The sequence below is a fragment of the Neovison vison genome, chromosome 2, assembly GCF_020171115.1.
Source record: "Neovison vison isolate M4711 chromosome 2, ASM_NN_V1, whole genome shotgun sequence".
Classification (NCBI taxonomy): domain Eukaryota; kingdom Metazoa; phylum Chordata; class Mammalia; order Carnivora; family Mustelidae; genus Neogale; species Neogale vison.
The window spans coordinates 150,382,636-150,405,516 of NC_058092.1; the positions used below are offsets into that span (position 1 = coordinate 150,382,636).

At 56.4% G+C, this 22,881-nt stretch overlaps 2 long non-coding RNA genes across 2 annotated transcripts; both read left to right on the forward strand.

Moving 5' to 3' along the window:
- The first annotated feature begins 8,723 nt into the window (after positions 1-8,723).
- LOC122900555 lies at positions 8,724-11,866 on the forward strand. Its single transcript, XR_006383259.1, has 3 exons — positions 8,724-8,736; positions 9,110-9,134; positions 11,805-11,866. It is a non-coding gene; the product is annotated as an uncharacterized LOC122900555 (long non-coding RNA).
- A 1,785-nt stretch (positions 11,867-13,651) lies between these two features.
- Positions 13,652-15,427, forward strand: LOC122900556. The gene is made up of 3 exons (XR_006383260.1): positions 13,652-13,703; positions 14,090-14,166; positions 15,352-15,427. It is a non-coding gene; the product is annotated as an uncharacterized LOC122900556 (long non-coding RNA).
- Positions 15,428-22,881: the final 7,454 nt, after the last annotated feature.

Sequence of the window (22,881 nt, forward strand, 5' to 3'; positions counted from 1 at the left end):
TGTTCACCAAGGTGGTAAGTTAGCCTTTCTTCGGGTGAGGTACAACATCCCTTGTTTCTCTGATACTCGCAATCAGATCTGAACACCTCAGCACGTACAATGTCCTTGGTGGGGAGACTCTTGAGGGAGTGACTCTTAGCCAGGGACACCCCATTCCAAAGACCCTGCAGGAAACGGAAGGTTCGGTTCCAGTCCACAGGGTCGTGAGCTTTTTCACGGGTGCTACTGACACCGCCGGGCCACCTGATGGACCCAGGGCATGCGACCTCTAGGTGGATTCCGTATCACTGCCCATGACCCTGCCCATCACCAAGAGACCAAAAGAGCTGGGCACACAGGACGAGGCAGGACTTGGTGTTCATCATGTTTTCTTTTCTGAAATCGCAGGTGGCCCTGCTGGAAAGGGAGCGTGGTAAGTATGCTGTCCTCTAGAGTCACTCGTTGCTTTAGAGCAAGGTGGGGCTTCCTTGCAGGCTCCATCTTGAGAGACACCCAGAATCCAGATCCTGTTGCAACGAGACTAAGGGTCATGTTCCAGACCGAGACCCGTGGCCTCGTGACCCTGCCCCCGGAAGCTACCGTGCTGCTCTTAGGTGCCGTAGGATCGGGTGCTGGGCACGAGGTCTGTTTCCATGGGAATCCCTGTGCTGGGATTCTCAGGGTTGGTGTATGTGTGTCAGGTGGGGGAATGCTGTGCTCTCTAACGTGTCTGGTCCTCTCAAAATGGCGATTAATGGTGTCCACATTCTCAGGGACGTTTCCCATCACTGTCACGTCATGAACGTCCATTCATGGGAGAACTCTTCAACACCTACAATTGAAAGAGCTGTTCTTTCCTTGCAAATACACATCAGTTCCCCCAGAAAACAAATCCCGTCGCTAACTAGGAAGGGCTGGACTGTGCCCCGAAGACACAAGTGTGTCTTTTCCACTGTTACTGAGTCAGTGTCCATGGGGCTCTCCCGACAAGGTAGGTCTCGGGCAAGCATGGTCACAACACCTCCCTCTTCACACTGCACTCACACACACATCTCTGCATCAGAGGCCCCACGATGCATCTTCCCAACCTCATGGGAAGCACTGAGTGCTGGGACACACTTCCTCCCTTCTGCAGACGGCTTCCAGGGCAGCTGCGTGCAACAGCCCATTCGGGGATGACCCGCACAAAGGGGCAGTGGCCAGGGAACAGATGGGGCCAATTCACTCCGTGTTTCTCCATGGAGAAATCATTTCTACCATTTCCCTGCAGATACTGTGTCTAAGAATACAACTGGCCTTCTCCCAGGGAAATCCAACACCCACCACTGGTCCTTCCTGGGGCTCTTGGAGGTGGGTCCAAAAGGTGTCCTATACAAGGGGGAATGAGGTGGTCTTCAGGGACTGAGCGTCACTGGGGGCACCTGGGCCCCCTCCATGCAGGAACAAAGGGTGCTCTGTGCATCGCAAGGTGTCCAAAGAGAACCTCAGACCTCAACAGGGGTGACAGGACAATCACCACCCATTTCGCTGGCCATCTGTCCATGCAAGAGGGCCTTGTTAGATTCAGAAGGTTTGGGCCAATAGACAACTCAAGGGAGTTCAGTGCCTGGAAATGGAAACAGAGCCAAATCAGGGTTTCAGGGTTCTTTGGCAGCCGACAAGACTTTCTCTCATGAGAAACATGGATTGGAACAGAATCTGTTTTTCCAACATCTCTTTTTCTCACCCGCATGCACGGGATCCACGGGAGTACCTTTCGCTGCTCTCCGAGGACACTCAACGGGCTTTTCCAGGGTAGTTGCACCAGTCTGCGTTCCACGAATTGCATCCAGAGTCTCCAATTTTCTGCCTCCTTCCCACATGGGTCCTGGGCTTGAATTCCTGGTTTGGGTCCCTAACGGACAACGCCACAGTTCAACATCCTTTGGATTCGCATTGCCCTCACGATGCCTTACATTGAGCATCTTTTCGAACAATTGTCTGTCTGAGGGCCGAGTCATTCTTTCCCTTCGCAGCACAGACTATTCCAGTCTTTTTCTCGATTCTTTCATTTGGTGAAATCCCGGTCTTCTTTTGTTTGGTTGGTTTTCTCTCTTGTTTTTCCTTTTTGTCAGTGAACACACCTTTTCTGAAATAAGGATTGCCAAGGGGGTCTCCAGTCTGTGGCTTGCCTTTTCACTCTGTTCGCTGTTTCAGGAAAGGTTGCTTTTTCTGGGCTCCTCTTGGGAAGCATCGTGATGCCAACATGAGCGCATTTCCTTGGGCATTTCTCTTCCGCTCCCAGGTGCCCCTGCCTCTTTGTATGCCAGCACCCTCCTGTTGGCTCAGGGAAGTCATCCAAGGTACTGGAAGGTCAGCTTCTAGAGACCCACCACCGACTTCTTCATATTCAGAAACGTCGTGGCTCGCTGTGTTCCTTTATGGTTCCCTTATCTATTCTAGCAGCTTCTCTGTCCCGAGAGCATCACATTGTATGCTTTAGATCAGTGCTGCACGGAATCCGTTCCCCATTTATCTAGGAACTGGGGCTTCACCTTAATCTCCTCGGGTCCAAAGACCTCCAGCAGCGCCTGGTGCGTGTGTGAGAGTCCGGGAACGTCTTCCCTTGATCAACGTCCGTATCAGGCCAGCCACTGATGCCCGAGAAATACGCGGGAGAGCAGGCCTTGTCTCTCGCTCCTGGTTGGTGTCTAGTGCTGAGTGATCCAGGAAAGAGTCTGTCTAGTATCCATCATACACAGTCATTTATATTCTCAGTGCAGTACACGGAAATCATCAAGGGAAGGAAAATGTCCAGTTGCTCACTCCCACTAGCCACACGTCAAGAGTCCCATAAAGACTGGAGATTCCGATGGTTGCGCTGGGAGGGGACAGCGGTCTTGGGCATGCAGAACTGACACTGAGGTGACTGCTGCAGCGTCATTAGAAGGCAGGAAACTCCAATCCCCGTCTCCTCCAAGGGCTCCGGCTCCACCAGCCCCGTGAACCTCTGACAGCACAGCAGAAGGGTCAGGCAGATGCCGCACGGCCCAGAGACATCGCAACGCACTTGGGATGAAGGGGTGAGGCGGTTTCTCTCCTAACGGCATTGCTCCTCTTTCAGTTCTTACAGACCTACTGGTAGAGAGCATCGAGGACTACTCCACCAGTGAGGATGAAGTCTCTTCAGGTAGGGAACGGCACCGAGGAGGGGAACACTGGGACACGGTTCCTGGGAACATGGGGTTGCCCCGGCCGCTCCAGAGAATGAAGAAGGTGGGTCAAAAACCACCAAGGAAAGGGATGCTCTGGCACAGGCATGATTTGCTCATGTCACGGTTTTGGGATGAAAAGAACTGGCCAAGTGTCCACGGGCCTTTAGGGTAGGCTGGGTTTATCATCACCACTGGACTCCTCGCGCGGCTCCTTGAAGGATCTTTTCCGTCAAAGCTGCTCGTGCCTCCCTTGGACGCTGCCACATGTCAAAGCTTGGCCTCTTTGCTCATGGCCTCTCGGGAATGGTGCCCAAGAGATTCTGCATCTTTCTTGGCACGGGCCCAGACCTGGTCATGCTCAGGACTTGAAGCCCCAACCGCACTCTCCTGGGCAAGAGAACTGCGACACTACGCTCTGGTCTGAGCCAGGAGGTGGAAGACAGGTCTAAATTCTCTCCCTCATAACCTCCACTACCAACCATCCCGGTTCTCTCCAAGCTGCTGTACCTTCAAGGGGACTGCCAGAGCTGCAGAAGGCAAAGCGTACTTCCCCTGGGTTCGCTACACAGGCTCCCGTAAATCGGAGCTTCTGCCAGCCTTCACACCCCAGCTGAGTCGGACCTGTGGACATGTTCCCAAGGGCGGGACGCCCCCATGCAGCTGCCCTGGAGAACCCCTTTCGTGGGCCACGGTCCCCCGGGCCTGTGTGAAGGGGCTGCTGGACCTGCTTCACACACTTGCTGCCCCGGGTCCTCTCTACCTCTCACCAACTGGCGTCGAGGCATAGCACAGAGCCTCTTGGGAGCAGGGCCAGGGAGTCATGGTTCCTCTCACAAACCCACCTCGCCGACACACAGCCCTGGCCATGCTCCCCACTCCCTAGGCATGCCCCAACGGCAAACGTTCCTCAGGCCTGCCCAGGGCCCTACACACACCCCGGCCCCGTCCATTCCCGGCAAGCCTCAGCAGGAGAACTGGCAGGAATCCTGTGTTTCAGTGACCACACCGCTGGACGTTTTCCAGGGCTGCCCTGAACAGCTGAGGGCGCCTGCACAATCTCCCATGCTCCCGTCTCCATTCAACCTCTGTAACACTTAGGGAAACAGAGGGCACTGAGTTCCCTGAAACACGTCCCTGGGAAGGTTATCCCCGTCCCTGGGCAGACATGGGCTGTGGGGAGGTGGTGGGCCATCTCTCCCTGCACTTCCCCAGCCATCCCAGACCCAGGACAGCTGCTCCCGGCACAGACGGATCGGGGGATTGATTCCGGGGGACCCAGGATATCTCCTCTCTTTCCTTGGTTGCCCCCTCCTGGACAACAATTGGACTGGTGGAGCTTGGCAGGGGGAAGGACATGGAGCATCTCTAGGGGAGGAGGAGGAGGAGGAGGAGGAGGAGGAAGAAGGAGAGCAGGGAAGGACAGGAACAAGGACAGAGGAAGACAAAGTCCCGCAGAGGCAGTCTTAGGGACAGTGACAGCCTCCTGGGGGGAAAGGATCACACAGCCAGGCTTCCGGGTCTTGGAGAGAATCGGAGGTGGGAGGAGCAGGTGGGCAAACAGAGATTCCCCTGTACCCTGCGGAGATCAAGGGACCAAGGCCAGGGAGGACTCGGAGCTAGCGACGCACCCCACTGAGGGCAGAGCCCAGCATCCCCAGAGCGGCAGGCCGTGGGTGGTCAGCTGCACTAACTCCCTTTGTCCTCTCTCACGGCCAACCCCAGCATCCTCGCTGCTCTCTGACCCGGAGAAGGATTCCATGGAAGACGACAATTCCGACGAAAGGAGCCACCCTGCGCCTGTAATTCACTTTCACCTCCATCTCTTGGGCTTCCTCTCTCCTCTGTCCATAAGCGCCTCCTCCCAGCTCTTCCGCTTTCCCTGCTGTGACAATGGCAGCCCTGAAGGCCCTCGTCTCTGGCAGGCACTTGGGCTTTGCATCGGAACTGCTGCATGAAATCCCTGCGAAGCCCTCCTCACCCCTTTACTACCATCACCCTGACCCCTCACCGCTGACTCTGGGAAGCAGCCCCGGACAGCAGAGCAGAGAGGAGGGCTGGGAGTCGGCAGGGCACGGCTCACCTGGCTGGAGGGCTCTCGGGAAGGGAGGCTGGGCGTGGGTGTCCCCACTTGGTTCTCTGATGCCGGGGAGTCTTTGCTTATACCCAGTTCTGCTCTTGCTCTCAGCTCTCAAGGAGCTTCCCTTCGGTGGACATGGCGCAAACGACAAGGGAAGCAGAAGAAGAGGAGGACTCGGGAACGGGGTGAGGCAGGCAGGAAAAAAGGCCGGTGAACATGGACACATGTTCTCCCTCGTTGCCCCGTCCCTGTTGTGGGTACCTCGGCAAACCGCACAAAACCCGGGGTGGTGCCCTAGCCTCTAACCACAAAGAGGAGAGGAGAGGAAGGTCCCAGTCCCTGCAGGCACCAGGAAGCCCTGAGAACATCCCACGGGGAACCTCCACCTGATCTGTGCAACTCCCTGTGATGGTTGGGGACTGTCGTCCTGGCCTCCTGGAGGGACTGGACCCTAGGCAGCCTAGGCACGGTGACCTTCTGGCAAAGGGCTCCATGCCCCCCATTGAGTCCCTCCCTCTGCACGACCCAAGCCTTGCCCTCTCACCCTGCAAAAGTCAGCAGACGGCTTGCTCCCGGACGACACTAGTCGCGAAGAGACAGTGGTGGGGTGGCCTCATCTCCCACTTCAGGCACGTGAGAAATGAGCAAACGAGACAGGTCCCCGGGCTCACAGGAGCAGGACAGCTCACCCCTCCCAGCGCTGCATCCCTGTGGGCACGGAGTTGGGCCCGGTCTCCTGCTGAGTCATGTCCACCAGACACTCCCATATGATCTGACCAACACCTCCAGTCCCCCGAACCGCCAAGACGCCTCGTGGGAGGTAGTGGGTCCCCTCATGGCACCATTTTGCTTTGTGAGTTTCATACTCTAGAGACTCTCCTCGATCCCTCAGTCGGCAGGGGAGACCCACCAGGGAAAGGCCACCCTGCCTGCTCCCACCTCGCCCAACACCCGCCCACAGCCCGTGGACTGTGCGAACTCACTTCCCGTGGGAGTCGGGAGCATGTGGTCTCTGCCACGCCACCTGCAACACTCGTGTGGGCAAAGGCTCCCCCCACAGAGAAGGGCATGTCCAGGGTTCTCAGAGAGGCTGGGGAAGGGACAGCCCAGCAGGAGGAGGACCCCGCCGTCATGGAGGAGGACGCTCAGGGAAGGGGCCTGGGGGACCATGGCAGTGTAGCCTTCATTCAGCCCCAGGGGGCCCAGGGGAAATTCCCCTTTCTTCAGGTCACGTGTGGGTCCTGCAGGGAAACCTCCACCTCAACACCTCAGAACACACGTCCCGCAAAACCCCACAGGCCTCTGATAAGACCTGGCCCAGGCCACACGCCACTCGCTATCTCACACCACTCCCCCCGTTGTCTCCACAGCTGCGCCACAGGACAGTGTGCCCACCACCCCGAGGCACCAGAGGCTCCTGGGGTGCTCCGACAAAGGGAGCCACAGAAATCACACAGTACAAACCGCTTGTCTCCCGTCACTGAAGCAGAGCCTTCAGCCAGAAGTGGGCCCTTTCCCAACACCAGAGAACTCACACGGGGAGAGCCACTAGCACCGTATCCTGGTGGGAGAAGCTTCAGGTGGGGCTCAGGCCTGAGGCTTCTGCTACCATCTCAGAGTGTGCTTCATCCCTCACACGGGAGCGAAGGTGCAGGCACCCCTGGGACCCCCTGCCTCATCGCTGTGGCCGAATGCCGAGGACATCCCATATGGGAATCCCATTCCTCACAAGCCAACACAAGGAGGACCTGGGAGGATTCGCACACAGGAAAATCCTCCCGGTCTGATGAGCCAAGGAATGGGCTCAGCTATCCCTTCTTCCCTAGCCAGCAATGACAGCCTCACACCGAGGAATCACTGATCCCAATACGACGGGGGGAAATTCTTCCCTGGACACTCCCATCAGAGAATCACTGGACATCTAGGGTACTTGTGCTTGCATTGAATGCAACCCTGACACCCAGTGTTCTTCTGCAGAAACACAATCTCCCAGAAGAGGTGAGACATAGGTGGGAGCGGCCAAGAAACGGTCTTGACAATGACCACGGCACAGTCGCTGGTTGGAGGAGCTTGCCCGACAGTACAACGGACCGTGTCTCTTAGTGTTTACCCTCTTTCGGCTTGAAGAGGTCACCCTGATTCCATTCCCTGTAGCTCGAGTTCAGAGTCAGTATTTCTCCCTCCGTTCCTGCTCCTTGCCCCGACCTCTCTCGATGCAGCGGCAGCTTGCTCGGTCCATACCCACGCACCCCAACGTCGCCATACACGTCCGGGCACGCCCACCCCAAGCGAAACTCCCTGAGCTCTTTCTGCCGATCCCCACCAGAGGACTGACCATTCTGTGGATCTCTGCCTAGCTTTGCTGGATGGACATGCGGGGAACATTCAAAAGCAACGACAAAGGAAGATGCCCCGTTTTTCACCAGAGTGGTACGTTGGCCTTTCTTTGGGGGAGACACAAGAGTCTTCTGGCTTTTTAAATCAAGGTTACATAAAAAAAAAATCTCAGCATGCACAATTGACAGGGGAGGGAGAAGTTTGAGAGAGAATCTGTTACCAAAAGCTACCTAACCCCGAAGGCATTGCAGGGGGGCGGGGACAACCACAGCAGGATCACCTACCATCTGGAGGGCAGGGAGCTTGGGTACAGGTAGCAGCTATTCCTCCTTGCCACCTATTTTGTCCAGTGGGACCCGGAACGGGGGACCTCTAGGAAGACTGGGCGCACCTGTGGAGGACTCGTTTTGCTCGTCATACTTTGGGGCTCACGGGCCTCTAGCACACTGCCCCATCTGGCTTCCTCCCATCCCCCAGGGAACAAAAGAGCCATGCAAACAGGACAAAGCCTGATATGACGTTCATACGGTTTTCCTTTCTGAAATCACAGGTGTCCCTGCTGGAAGGGGATGGCGGTAAGTATTCTGTACTCTAGAGTCACTCACTTGTTTGCAGCAGCCTGGAAAAGGGCCAAGGTCTGGGCTTCCTCGCAGGCTCCGCGATGAGAACCACCCTGATTCCAGATCCGGCGGGACTGAGAAGAAGGGTCAGAGTAACAGAAAGGGATTTTCTGGGGAAAGACCCGTGGCCTCATGGCCCTGTCCCCGGAAACTACTGCGCTGCTCTTAGGTGGTGCAGGTTTGCGGGCAGGCAGTAGGTGTGCCTTGGAGATGAACTATTTCACAGTAACTCCATGCCCTGGAGCTCCAACGGGAGGCAGAGTTTCTATTCACGTCCCTGCTCCTCTCCAGGACCTTTCATCCTCCATCCAGGAAGGACCCACTGCAGCTCAGTCCATACTGATGAGCTCCCCACCTCCACACACTTGTCCACATGTGCACGCCAAGCAAAGCTCCCCGAGCGATTCCCGAAGAGTTCCATCGGGGTCCCAACACTCTCTGTGTGTATCCACCTAGATCCCCTGGCTAGCGTGCATGATGACCTTGACGTGGACAGCAGAGAGGAGAGGCCCCATTGTTCACCAAGGTGGTAAGTTAGCCTTTCTTCGGGTGAGGTACAACATCCCTTGTTTCTCTGATACTCGCAATCAGATCTGAACACCTCAGCACGTACAATGTCCTTGGTGGGGAGACTCTTGAGGGAGTGACTCTTAGCCAGGGACACCCCATTCCAAAGACCCTGCAGGAAACGGAAGGTTCGGTTCCAGTCCACAGGGTCGTGAGCTTTTTCACGGGTGCTACTGACACCGCCGGGCCACCTGATGGACCCAGGGCATGCGACCTCTAGGTGGATTCCGTATCACTGCCCATGACCCTGCCCATCACCAAGAGACCAAAAGAGCTGGGCACACAGGACGAGGCAGGACTTGGTGTTCATCATGTTTTCTTTTCTGAAATCGCAGGTGGCCCTGCTGGAAAGGGAGCGTGGTAAGTATGCTGTCCTCTAGAGTCACTCGTTGCTTTAGAGCAAGGTGGGGCTTCCTTGCAGGCTCCATCTTGAGAGACACCCAGAATCCAGATCCTGTTGCAACGAGACTAAGGGTCATGTTCCAGACCGAGACCCGTGGCCTCGTGACCCTGCCCCCGGAAGCTACCGTGCTGCTCTTAGGTGCCGTAGGATCGGGTGCTGGGCACGAGGTCTGTTTCCATGGGAATCCCTGTGCTGGGATTCTCAGGGTTGGTGTATGTGTGTCAGGTGGGGGAATGCTGTGCTCTCTAACGTGTCTGGTCCTCTCAAAATGGCGATTAATGGTGTCCACATTCTCAGGGACGTTTCCCATCACTGTCACGTCATGAACGTCCATTCATGGGAGAACTCTTCAACACCTACAATTGAAAGAGCTGTTCTTTCCTTGCAAATACACATCGGTTCCCCCAGAAAACAAATCCCGTCGCTAACTAGGAAGGGCTGGACTGTGCCCCGAAGACACAAGTGTGTCTTTTCCACTGTTACTGAGTCAGTGTCCATGGGGCTCTCCCGACAAGGTAGGTCTCGGGCAAGCATGGTCACAACACCTCCCTCTTCACACTGCACTCACACACACATCTCTGCATCAGAGGCCCCACGATGCATCTTCCCAACCTCATGGGAAGCACTGAGTGCTGGGACACACTTCCTCCCTTCTGCAGACGGCTTCCAGGGCAGCTGCGTGCAACAGCCCATTCGGGGATGACCCGCACAAAGGGGCAGTGGCCAGGGAACAGATGGGGCCAATTCACTCCGTGTTTCTCCATGGAGAAATCATTTCTACCATTTCCCTGCAGATACTGTGTCTAAGAATACAACTGGCCTTCTCCCAGGGAAATCCAACACCCACCACTGGTCCTTCCTGGGGCTCTTGGAGGTGGGTCCAAAAGGTGTCCTATACAAGGGGGAATGAGGTGGTCTTCAGGGACTGAGCGTCACTGGGGGCACCTGGGCCCCCTCCATGCAGGAACAAAGGGTGCTCTGTGCATCGCAAGGTGTCCAAAGAGAACCTCAGACCTCAACAGGGGTGACAGGACAATCACCACCCATTTCGCTGGCCATCTGTCCATGCAAGAGGGCCTTGTTAGATTCAGAAGGTTTGGGCCAATAGACAACTCAAGGGAGTTCAGTGCCTGGAAATGGAAACAGAGCCAAATCAGGGTTTCAGGGTTCTTTGGCAGCCGACAAGACTTTCTCTCATGAGAAACATGGATTGGAACAGAATCTGTTTTTCCAACATCTCTTTTTCTCACCCGCATGCACGGGATCCACGGGAGTACCTTTCGCTGCTCTCCGAGGACACTCAACGGGCTTTTCCAGGGTAGTTGCACCAGTCTGCGTTCCACGAATTGCATCCAGAGTCTCCAATTTTCTGCCTCCTTCCCACATGGGTCCTGGGCTTGAATTCCTGGTTTGGGTCCCTAACGGACAACGCCACAGTTCAACATCCGTTGCATTCGCATTGCCCTCACGATGCCTTACATTGAGCATCTTTTCGAACAATTGTCTGTCTGAGGGCCGAGTCATTCTTTCCCTTCGCAGCACAGACTATTCCAGTCTTTTTCTCGATTCTTTCATTTGGTGAAATCCCGGTCTTCTTTTGTTTGGTTGGTTTTCTCTCTTGTTTTTCCTTTTTGTCAGTGAACACACCTTTTCTGAAATAAGGATTGCCAAGGGGGTCTCCAGTCTGTGGCTTGCCTTTTCACTCTGTTCGCTGTTTCAGAAAAGGTTGCTTTTTCTGGGCTCCTCTTGGGAAGCATCGTGATGCCAACATGAGCGCATTTCCTTGGGCATTTCTCTTCCGCTCCCAGGTGCCCCTGCCTCTTTGTATGCCAGCACCCTCCTGTTGGCTCAGGGAAGTCATCCAAGGTACTGGAAGGTCAGCTTCTAGAGACCCACCACCGACTTCTTCATATTCAGAAACGTCGTGGCTCGCTGTGTTCCTTTATGGTTCCCTTATCTATTCTAGCAGCTTCTCTGTCCCGAGAGCATCACATTGTATGCTTTAGATCAGTGCTGCACGGAATCCGTTCCCCATTTATCTAGGAACTGGGGCTTCACCTTAATCTCCTCGGGTCCAAAGACCTCCAGCAGCGCCTGGTGCGTGTGTGAGAGTCCGGGAACGTCTTCCCTTGATCAACGTCCGTATCAGGCCAGCCACTGATGCCCGAGAAATACGCGGGAGAGCAGGCCTTGTCTCTCGCTCCTGGTTGGTGTCTAGTGCTGAGTGATCCAGGAAAGAGTCTGTCTAGTATCCATCATACACAGTCATTTATATTCTCAGTGCAGTACACGGAAATCATCAAGGGAAGGAAAATGTCCAGTTGCTCACTCCCACTAGCCACACGTCAAGAGTCCCATAAAGACTGGAGATTCCGATGGTTGCGCTGGGAGGGGACAGCGGTCTTGGGCATGCAGAACTGACACTGAGGTGACTGCTGCAGCGTCATTAGAAGGCAGGAAACTCCAATCCCCGTCTCCTCCAAGGGCTCCGGCTCCACCAGCCCCGTGAACCTCTGACAGCACAGCAGAAGGGTCAGGCAGATGCCGCACGGCCCAGAGACATCGCAACGCACTTGGGATGAAGGGGTGAGGCGGTTTCTCTCCTAACGGCATTGCTCCTCTTTCAGTTCTTACAGACCTACTGGTAGAGAGCATCGAGGACTACTCCACCAGTGAGGATGAAGTCTCTTCAGGTAGGGAACGGCACCGAGGAGGGGAACACTGGGACACGGTTCCTGGGAACATGGGGTTGCCCCGGCCGCTCCAGAGAATGAAGAAGGTGGGTCAAAAACCACCAAGGAAAGGGATGCTCTGGCACAGGCATGATTTGCTCATGTCACGGTTTTGGGATGAAAAGAACTGGCCAAGTGTCCACGGGCCTTTAGGGTAGGCTGGGTTTATCATCACCACTGGACTCCTCGCGCGGCTCCTTGAAGGATCTTTTCCGTCAAAGCTGCTCGTGCCTCCCTTGGACGCTGCCACATGTCAAAGCTTGGCCTCTTTGCTCATGGCCTCTCGGGAATGGTGCCCAAGAGATTCTGCATCTTTCTTGGCACGGGCCCAGACCTGGTCATGCTCAGGACTTGAAGCCCCAACCGCACTCTCCTGGGCAAGAGAACTGCGACACTACGCTCTGGTCTGAGCCAGGAGGTGGAAGACAGGTCTAAATTCTCTCCCTCATAACCTCCACTACCAACCATCCCGGTTCTCTCCAAGCTGCTGTACCTTCAAGGGGACTGCCAGAGCTGCAGAAGGCAAAGCGTACTTCCCCTGGGTTCGCTACACAGGCTCCCGTAAATCGGAGCTTCTGCCAGCCTTCACACCCCAGCTGAGTCGGACCTGTGGACATGTTCCCAAGGGCGGGACGCCCCCATGCAGCTGCCCTGGAGAACCCCTTTCGTGGGCCACGGTCCCCCGGGCCTGTGTGAAGGGGCTGCTGGACCTGCTTCACACACTTGCTGCCCCGGGTCCTCTCTACCTCTCACCAACTGGCGTCGAGGCATAGCACAGAGCCTCTTGGGAGCAGGGCCAGGGAGTCATGGTTCCTCTCACAAACCCACCTCGCCGACACACAGCCCTGGCCATGCTCCCCACTCCCTAGGCATGCCCCAACGGCAAACGTTCCTCAGGCCTGCCCAGGGCCCTACACACACCCCGGCCCCGTCCATTCCCGGCAAGCCTCAGCAGGAGAACTGGCAGGAATCCTGTGTTTCAGTGACCACACCGCTGGACGTTTTCCAGGGCTGCCCTGAACAGCTGAGGGCGCCTGCACAATCTCCCATGCTCCCGTCTCCATTCAACCTCTGTAACACTTAGGGAAACAGAGGGCACTGAGTTCCCTGAAACACGTCCCTGGGAAGGTTATCCCCGTCCCTGGGCAGACATGGGCTGTGGGGAGGTGGTGGGCCATCTCTCCCTGCACTTCCCCAGCCATCCCAGACCCAGGACAGCTGCTCCCGGCACAGACGGATCGGGGGATTGATTCCGGGGGACCCAGGATATCTCCTCTCTTTCCTTGGTTGCCCCCTCCTGGACAACAATTGGACTGGTGGAGCTTGGCAGGGGGAAGGACATGGAGCATCTCTAGGGGAGGAGGAGGAGGAGGAGGAGGAGGAGGAGGAGGAGGAAGAAGGAGAGCAGGGAAGGACAGGAACAAGGACAGAGGAAGACAAAGTCCCGCAGAGGCAGTCTTAGGGACAGTGACAGCCTCCTGGGGGGAAAGGATCACACAGCCAGGCTTCCGGGTCTTGGAGAGAATCGGAGGTGGGAGGAGCAGGTGGGCAAACAGAGATTCCCCTGTACCCTGCGGAGATCAAGGGACCAAGGCCAGGGAGGACTCGGAGCTAGCGACGCACCCCACTGAGGGCAGAGCCCAGCATCCCCAGAGCGGCAGGCCGTGGGTGGTCAGCTGCACTAACTCCCTTTGTCCTCTCTCACGGCCAACCCCAGCATCCTCGCTGCTCTCTGACCTGGAGAAGGATTCCATGGAAGACGACAATTCCGACGAAAGGAGCCACCCTGCGCCTGTAATTCACTTTCACCTCCATCTCTTGGGCTTCCTCTCTCCTCTGTCCATAAGCGCCTCCTCCCAGCTCTTCCGCTTTCCCTGCTGTGACAATGGCAGCCCTGAAGGCCCTCGTCTCTGGCAGGCACTTGGGCTTTGCATCGGAACTGCTGCATGAAATCCCTGCGAAGCCCTCCTCACCCCTTTACTACCATCACCCTGACCCCTCACCGCTGACTCTGGGAAGCAGCCCCGGACAGCAGAGCAGAGAGGAGGGCTGGGAGTCGGCAGGGCACGGCTCACCTGGCTGGAGGGCTCTCGGGAAGGGAGGCTGGGCGTGGGTGTCCCCACTTGGTTCTCTGATGCCGGGGAGTCTTTGCTTATACCCAGTTCTGCTCTTGCTCTCAGCTCTCAAGGAGCTTCCCTTCGGTGGACATGGCGCAAACGACAAGGGAAGCAGAAGAAGAGGAGGACTCGGGAACGGGGTGAGGCAGGCAGGAAAAAAGGCCGGTGAACATGGACACATGTTCTCCCTCGTTGCCCCGTCCCTGTTGTGGGTACCTCGGCAAACCGCACAAAACCCGGGGTGGTGCACTAGCCTCTAACCACAAAGAGGAGAGGAGAGGAAGGTCCCAGTCCCTGCGGGCACCAGGAAGCCCTGAGAACATCCCACGGGGAACCTCCACCTGATCTGTGCAACTCCCTGTGATGGTTGGGGACTGTCGTCCTGGCCTCCTGGAGGGACTGGACCCTAGGCAGCCTAGGCATGGTGACCTTCTGGCAAAGGGCTCCATGCCCCCCATTGAGTCCCTCCCTCTGCACGACCCAAGCCTTGCCCTCTCACCCTGCAAAAGTCAGCAGACGGCTTGCTCCCGGACGACACTAGTCGCGAAGAGACAGTGGTGGGGTGGCCTCATCTCCCACTTCAGGCACGTGAGAAATGAGCAAACGAGACAGGTCCCCGGGCTCACAGGAGCAGGACAGCTCACCCCTCCCAGCGCTGCATCCCTGTGGGCACGGAGTTGGGCCCGGTCTCCTGCTGAGTCATGTCCACCAGACACTCCCATATGATCTGACCAACACCTCCAGTCCCCCGAACCGCCAAGACGCCTCGTGGGAGGTAGTGGGTCCCCTCATGGCACCATTTTGCTTTGTGAGTTTCATACTCTAGAGACTCTCCTCGATCCCTCAGTCGGCAGGGGAGACCCACCAGGGAAAGGCCACCCTGCCTGCTCCCACCTCGCCCAACACCCGCCCACAGCCCGTGGACTGTGCGAACTCACTTCCCGTGGGAGTCGGGAGCATGTGGTCTCTGCCACGCCACCTGCAACACTCGTGTGGGCAAAGGCTCCCCCCACAGAGAAGGGCATGTCCAGGGTTCTCAGAGAGGCTGGGGAAGGGACAGCCCAGCAGGAGGAGGACCCCGCCGTCATGGAGGAGGACGCTCAGGGAAGGGGCCTGGGGGACCATGGCAGTGTAGCCTTCATTCAGCCCCAGGGGGCCCAGGGGAAATTCCCCTTTCTTCAGGTCACGTGTGGGTCCTGCAGGGAAACCTCCACCTCAACACCTCAGAACACACGTCCCGCAAAACCCCACAGGCCTCTGATAAGACCTGGCCCAGGCCACACGCCACTCGCTATCTCACACCACTCCCCCCGTTGTCTCCACAGCTGCGCCACAGGACAGTGTGCCCACCACCCCGAGGCACCAGAGGCTCCTGGGGTGCTCCGACAAAGGGAGCCACAGAAATCACACAGTACAAACCGCTTGTCTCCCGTCACTGAAGCAGAGCCTTCAGCCAGAAGTGGGCCCTTTCCCAACACCAGAGAACTCACACGGGGAGAGCCACTAGCACCGTATCCTGGTGGGAGAAGCTTCAGGTGGGGCTCAGGCCTGAGGCTTCTGCTACCATCTCAGAGTGTGCTTCATCCCTCACACGGGAGCGAAGGTGCAGGCACCCCTGGGACCCCCTGCCTCATCGCTGTGGCCGAATGCCGAGGACATCCCATATGGGAATCCCATTCCTCACAAGCCAACACAAGGAGGACCTGGGAGGATTCGCACACAGGAAAATCCTCCCGGTCTGATGAGCCAAGGAATGGGCTCAGCTATCCCTTCTTCCCTAGCCAGCAATGACAGCCTCACACCGAGGAATCACTGATCCCAATACGACGGGGGGAAATTCTTCCCTGGACACTCCCATCAGAGAATCACTGGACATCTAGGGTACTTGTGCTTGCATTGAATGCAACCCTGACACCCAGTGTTCTTCTGCAGAAACACAATCTCCCAGAAGAGGTGAGACATAGGTGGGAGCGGCCAAGAAACGGTCTTGACAATGACCACGGCACAGTCGCTGGTTGGAGGAGCTTGCCCGACAGTACAACGGACCGTGTCTCTTAGTGTTTACCCTCTTTCGGCTTGAAGAGGTCACCCTGATTCCATTCCCTGTAGCTCGAGTTCAGAGTCAGTATTTCTCCCTCCGTTCCTGCTCCTTGCCCCGACCTCTCTCGATGCAGCGGCAGCTTGCTCGGTCCATACCCACGCACCCCAACGTCGCCATACACGTCCGGGCACGCCCACCCCAAGCGAAACTCCCTGAGCTCTTTCTGCCGATCCCCACCAGAGGACTGACCATTCTGTGGATCTCTGCCTAGCTTTGCTGGATGGACATGCGGGGAACATTCAAAAGCAACGACAAAGGAAGATGCCCCGTTTTTCACCAGAGTGGTACGTTGGCCTTTCTTTGGGGGAGACACAAGAGTCTTCTGGCTTTTTAAATCAAGGTTACATAAAAAAAAAATCTCAGCATGCACAATTGACAGGGGAGGGAGAAGTTTGAGAGAGAATCTGTTACCAAAAGCTACCTAACCCCGAAGGCATTGCAGGGGGGCGGGGACAACCACAGCAGGATCACCTACCATCTGGAGGGCAGGGAGCTTGGGTACAGGTAGCAGCTATTCCTCCTTGCCACCTATTTTGTCCAGTGGGACCCGGAACGGGGGACCTCTAGGAAGACTGGGCGCACCTGTGGAGGACTCGTTTTGCTCGTCATACTTTGGGGCTCACGGGCCTCTAGCACACTGCCCCATCTGGCTTCCTCCCATCCCCCAGGGAACAAAAGAGCCATGCAAACAGGACAAAGCCTGATATGACGTTCATACGGTTTTCCTTTCTGAAATCACAGGTGTCCCTGCTGGAAGGGGATGGCGGTAAGTATTCTGTACTCTAGAGTCACTCACTTGTTTGCAGCAGCCTGGAAAAGGGCCAAGGTCTGGGCTTCCTCGCAGGCTCCGCGATGAGAACCACCCTGATTCCAGATCCGGCGGGACTGAGAAGAAGGGTCAGAGTAACAGAAAGGGATTTTCTGGGGAAAGACCCGTGGCCTCATGGCCCTGTCCCCGGAAACTACTGCGCTGCTCTTAGGTGGTGCAGGTTTGCGGGCAGGCAGTAGGTGTGCCTTGGAGATGAACTATTTCACAGTAACTCCATGCCCTGGAGCTCCAACGGGAGGCAGAGTTTCTATTCACGTCCCTGCTCCTCTCCAGGACCTTTCATCCTCCATCCAGGAAGGACCCACTGCAGCTCAGTCCATACTGATGAGCTCCCCACCTCCACACACTTGTCCACATGTGCACGCCAAGCAAAGCTCCCCGAGCGATTCCCGAAGAGTTCCATCGGGGTCCCAACACTCTCTGTGTGTATCCACCTAGATCCCCTGGCTAGCGTGCATGATGACCTTGACGTGGACAGCAGAGAGGAGAGGCCCCATTGTTCACCAAGGTGGTAAGTTAGCCTTTCTTCGGGTGAGGTACAACATCCCTTGTTTCTCTGATACTCGCAATCAGATCTGAACACCTCAGCACGTACAATGTCCTTGGTGGGGAGACTCTTGAGGGAGTGACTCTTAGCCAGGGACACCCCATTCCAAAGACCCTGCAGGAAACGGAAGGTTCGGTTCCAGTCCACAGGGTCGTGAGCTTTTTCACGGGTGCTACTGACACCGCCGGGCCACCTGATGGACCCAGGGCATGCGACCTCTAGGTGGATTCCGTATCACTGCCCATGACCCTGCCCATCACCAAGAGACCAAAAGAGCTGGGCACACAGGACGAGGCAGGACTTGGTGTTCATCATGTTTTCTTTTCTGAAATCGCAGGTGGCCCTGCTGGAAAGGGAGCGTGGTAAGTATGCTGTCCTCTAGAGTCACTCGTTGCTTTAGAGCAAGGTGGGGCTTCCTTGCAGGCTCCATCTTGAGAGACACCCAGAATCCAGATCCTGTTGCAACGAGACTAAGGGTCATGTTCCAGACCGAGACCCGTGGCCTCGTGACCCTGCCCCCGGAAGCTACCGTGCTGCTCTTAGGTGCCGTAGGATCGGGTGCTGGGCACGAGGTCTGTTTCCATGGGAATCCCTGTGCTGGGATTCTCAGGGTTGGTGTATGTGTGTCAGGTGGGGGAATGCTGTGCTCTCTAACGTGTCTGGTCCTCTCAAAATGGCGATTAATGGTGTCCACATTCTCAGGGACGTTTCCCATCACTGTCACGTCATGAACGTCCATTCATGGGAGAACTCTTCAACACCTACAATTGAAAGAGCTGTTCTTTCCTTGCAAATACACATCGGTTCCCCCAGAAAACAAATCCCGTCGCTAACTAGGAAGGGCTGGACTGTGCCCCGAAGACACAAGTGTGTCTTTTCCACTGTTACTGAGTCAGTGTCCATGGGGCTCTCCCGACAAGGTAGGTCTCGGGCAAGCATGGTCACAACACCTCCCTCTTCACACTGCACTCACACACACATCTCTGCATCAGAGGCCCCACGATGCATCTTCCCAACCTCATGGGAAGCACTGAGTGCTGGGACACACTTCCTCCCTTCTGCAGACGGCTTCCAGGGCAGCTGCGTGCAACAGCCCATTCGGGGATGACCCGCACAAAGGGGCAGTGGCCAGGGAACAGATGGGGCCAATTCACTCCGTGTTTCTCCATGGAGAAATCATTTCTACCATTTCCCTGCAGATACTGTGTCTAAGAATACAACTGGCCTTCTCCCAGGGAAATCCAACACCCACCACTGGTCCTTCCTGGGGCTCTTGGAGGTGGGTCCAAAAGGTGTCCTATACAAGGGGGAATGAGGTGGTCTTCAGGGACTGAGCGTCACTGGGGGCACCTGGGCCCCCTCCATGCAGGAACAAAGGGTGCTCTGTGCATCGCAAGGTGTCCAAAGAGAACCTCAGACCTCAACAGGGGTGACAGGACAATCACCACCCATTTCGCTGGCCATCTGTCCATGCAAGAGGGCCTTGTTAGATTCAGAAGGTTTGGGCCAATAGACAACTCAAGGGAGTTCAGTGCCTGGAAATGGAAACAGAGCCAAATCAGGGTTTCAGGGTTCTTTGGCAGCCGACAAGACTTTCTCTCATGAGAAACATGGATTGGAACAGAATCTGTTTTTCCAACATCTCTTTTTCTCACCCGCATGCACGGGATCCACGGGAGTACCTTTCGCTGCTCTCCGAGGACACTCAACGGGCTTTTCCAGGGTAGTTGCACCAGTCTGCGTTCCACGAATTGCATCCAGAGTCTCCAATTTTCTGCCTCCTTCCCACATGGGTCCTGGGCTTGAATTCCTGGTTTGGGTCCCTAACGGACAACGCCACAGTTCAACATCCTTTGGATTCGCATTGCCCTCACGATGCCTTACATTGAGCATCTTTTCGAACAATTGTCTGTCTGAGGGCCGAGTCATTCTTTCCCTTCGCAGCACAGACTATTCCAGTCTTTTTCTCGATTCTTTCATTTGGTGAAATCCCGGTCTTCTTTTGTTTGGTTGGTTTTCTCTCTTGTTTTTCCTTTTTGTCAGTGAACACACCTTTTCTGAAATAAGGATTGCCAAGGGGGTCTCCAGTCTGTGGCTTGCCTTTTCACTCTGTTCGCTGTTTCAGAAAAGGTTGCTTTTTCTGGGCTCCTCTTGGGAAGCATCGTGATGCCAACATGAGCGCATTTCCTTGGGCATTTCTCTTCCGCTCCCAGGTGCCCCTGCCTCTTTGTATGCCAGCACCCTCCTGTTGGCTCAGGGAAGTCATCCAAGGTACTGGAAGGTCAGCTTCTAGAGACCCACCACCGACTTCTTCATATTCAGAAACGTCGTGGCTCGCTGTGTTCCTTTATGGTTCCCTTATCTATTCTAGCAGCTTCTCTGTCCCGAGAGCATCACATTGTATGCTTTAGATCAGTGCTGCACGGAATCCGTTCCCCATTTATCTAGGAACTGGGGCTTCACCTTAATCTCCTCGGGTCCAAAGACCTCCAGCAGCGCCTGGTGCGTGTGTGAGAGTCCGGGAACGTCTTCCCTTGATCAACGTCCGTATCAGGCCAGCCACTGATGCCCGAGAAATACGCGGGAGAGCAGGCCTTGTCTCTCGCTCCTGGTTGGTGTCTAGTGCTGAGTGATCCAGGAAAGAGTCTGTCTAGTATCCATCATACACAGTCATTTATATTCTCAGTGCAGTACACGGAAATCATCAAGGGAAGGAAAATGTCCAGTTGCTCACTCCCACTAGCCACACGTCAAGAGTCCCATAAAGACTGGAGATTCCGATGGTTGCGCTGGGAGGGGACAGCGGTCTTGGGCATGCAGAACTGACACTGAGGTGACTGCTGCAGCGTCATTAGAAGGCAGGAAACTCCAATCCCCGTCTCCTCCAAGGGCTCCGGCTCCACCAGCCCCGTGAACCTCTGACAGCACAGCAGAAGGGTCAGGCAGATGCCGCACGGCCCAGAGACATCGCAACGCACTTGGGATGAAGGGGTGAGGCGGTTTCTCTCCTAACGGCATTGCTCCTCTTTCAGTTCTTACAGACCTACTGGTAGAGAGCATCGAGGACTACTCCACCAGTGAGGATGAAGTCTCTTCAGGTAGGGAACGGCACCGAGGAGGGGAACACTGGGACACGGTTCCTGGGAACATGGGGTTGCCCCGGCCGCTCCAGAGAATGAAGAAGGTGGGTCAAAAACCACCAAGGAAAGGGATGCTCTGGCACAGGCATGATTTGCTCATGTCACGGTTTTGGGATGAAAAGAACTGGCCAAGTGTCCACGGGCCTTTAGGGTAGGCTGGGTTTATCATCACCACTGGACTCCTCGCGCGGCTCCTTGAAGGATCTTTTCCGTCAAAGCTGCTCGTGCCTCCCTTGGACGCTGCCACATGTCAAAGCTTGGCCTCTTTGCTCATGGCCTCTCGGGAATGGTGCCCAAGAGATTCTGCATCTTTCTTGGCACGGGCCCAGACCTGGTCATGCTCAGGACTTGAAGCCCCAACCGCACTCTCCTGGGCAAGAGAACTGCGACACTACGCTCTGGTCTGAGCCAGGAGGTGGAAGACAGGTCTAAATTCTCTCCCTCATAACCTCCACTACCAACCATCCCGGTTCTCTCCAAGCTGCTGTACCTTCAAGGGGACTGCCAGAGCTGCAGAAGGCAAAGCGTACTTCCCCTGGGTTCGCTACACAGGCTCCCGTAAATCGGAGCTTCTGCCAGCCTTCACACCCCAGCTGAGTCGGACCTGTGGACATGTTCCCAAGGGCGGGACGCCCCCATGCAGCTGCCCTGGAGAACCCCTTTCGTGGGCCACGGTCCCCCGGGCCTGTGTGAAGGGGCTGCTGGACCTGCTTCACACACTTGCTGCCCCGGGTCCTCTCTACCTCTCACCAACTGGCGTCGAGGCATAGCACAGAGCCTCTTGGGAGCAGGGCCAGGGAGTCATGGTTCCTCTCACAAACCCACCTCGCCGACACACAGCCCTGGCCATGCTCCCCACTCCCTAGGCATGCCCCAACGGCAAACGTTCCTCAGGCCTGCCCAGGGCCCTACACACACCCCGGCCCCGTCCATTCCCGGCAAGCCTCAGCAGGAGAACTGGCAGGAATCCTGTGTTTCAGTGACCACACCGCTGGACGTTTTCCAGGGCTGCCCTGAACAGCTGAGGGCGCCTGCACAATCTCCCATGCTCCCGTCTCCATTCAACCTCTGTAACACTTAGGGAAACAGAGGGCACTGAGTTCCCTGAAACACGTCCCTGGGAAGGTTATCCCCGTCCCTGGGCAGACATGGGCTGTGGGGAGGTGGTGGGCCATCTCTCCCTGCACTTCCCCAGCCATCCCAGACCCAGGACAGCTGCTCCCGGCACAGACGGATCGGGGGATTGATTCCGGGGGACCCAGGATATCTCCTCTCTTTCCTTGGTTGCCCCCTCCTGGACAACAATTGGACTGGTGGAGCTTGGCAGGGGGAAGGACATGGAGCATCTCTAGGGGAGGAGGAGGAGGAGGAGGAGGAGGAGGAGGAGGAGGAAGAAGGAGAGCAGGGAAGGACAGGAACAAGGACAGAGGAAGACAAAGTCCCGCAGAGGCAGTCTTAGGGACAGTGACAGCCTCCTGGGGGGAAAGGATCACACAGCCAGGCTTCCGGGTCTTGGAGAGAATCGGAGGTGGGAGGAGCAGGTGGGCAAACAGAGATTCCCCTGTACCCTGCGGAGATCAAGGGACCAAGGCCAGGGAGGACTCGGAGCTAGCGACGCACCCCACTGAGGGCAGAGCCCAGCATCCCCAGAGCGGCAGGCCGTGGGTGGTCAGCTGCACTAACTCCCTTTGTCCTCTCTCACGGCCAACCCCAGCATCCTCGCTGCTCTCTGACCCGGAGAAGGATTCCATGGAAGACGACAATTCCGACGAAAGGAGCCACCCTGCGCCTGTAATTCACTTTCACCTCCATCTCTTGGGCTTCCTCTCTCCTCTGTCCATAAGCGCCTCCTCCCAGCTCTTCCGCTTTCCCTGCTGTGACAATGGCAGCCCTGAAGGCCCTCGTCTCTGGCAGGCACTTGGGCTTTGCATCGGAACTGCTGCATGAAATCCCTGCGAAGCCCTCCTCACCCCTTTACTACCATCACCCTGACCCCTCACCGCTGACTCTGGGAAGCAGCCCCGGACAGCAGAGCAGAGAGGAGGGCTGGGAGTCGGCAGGGCACGGCTCACCTGGCTGGAGGGCTCTCGGGAAGGGAGGCTGGGCGTGGGTGTCCCCACTTGGTTCTCTGATGCCGGGGAGTCTTTGCTTATACCCAGTTCTGCTCTTGCTCTCAGCTCTCAAGGAGCTTCCCTTCGGTGGACATGGCGCAAACGACAAGGGAAGCAGAAGAAGAGG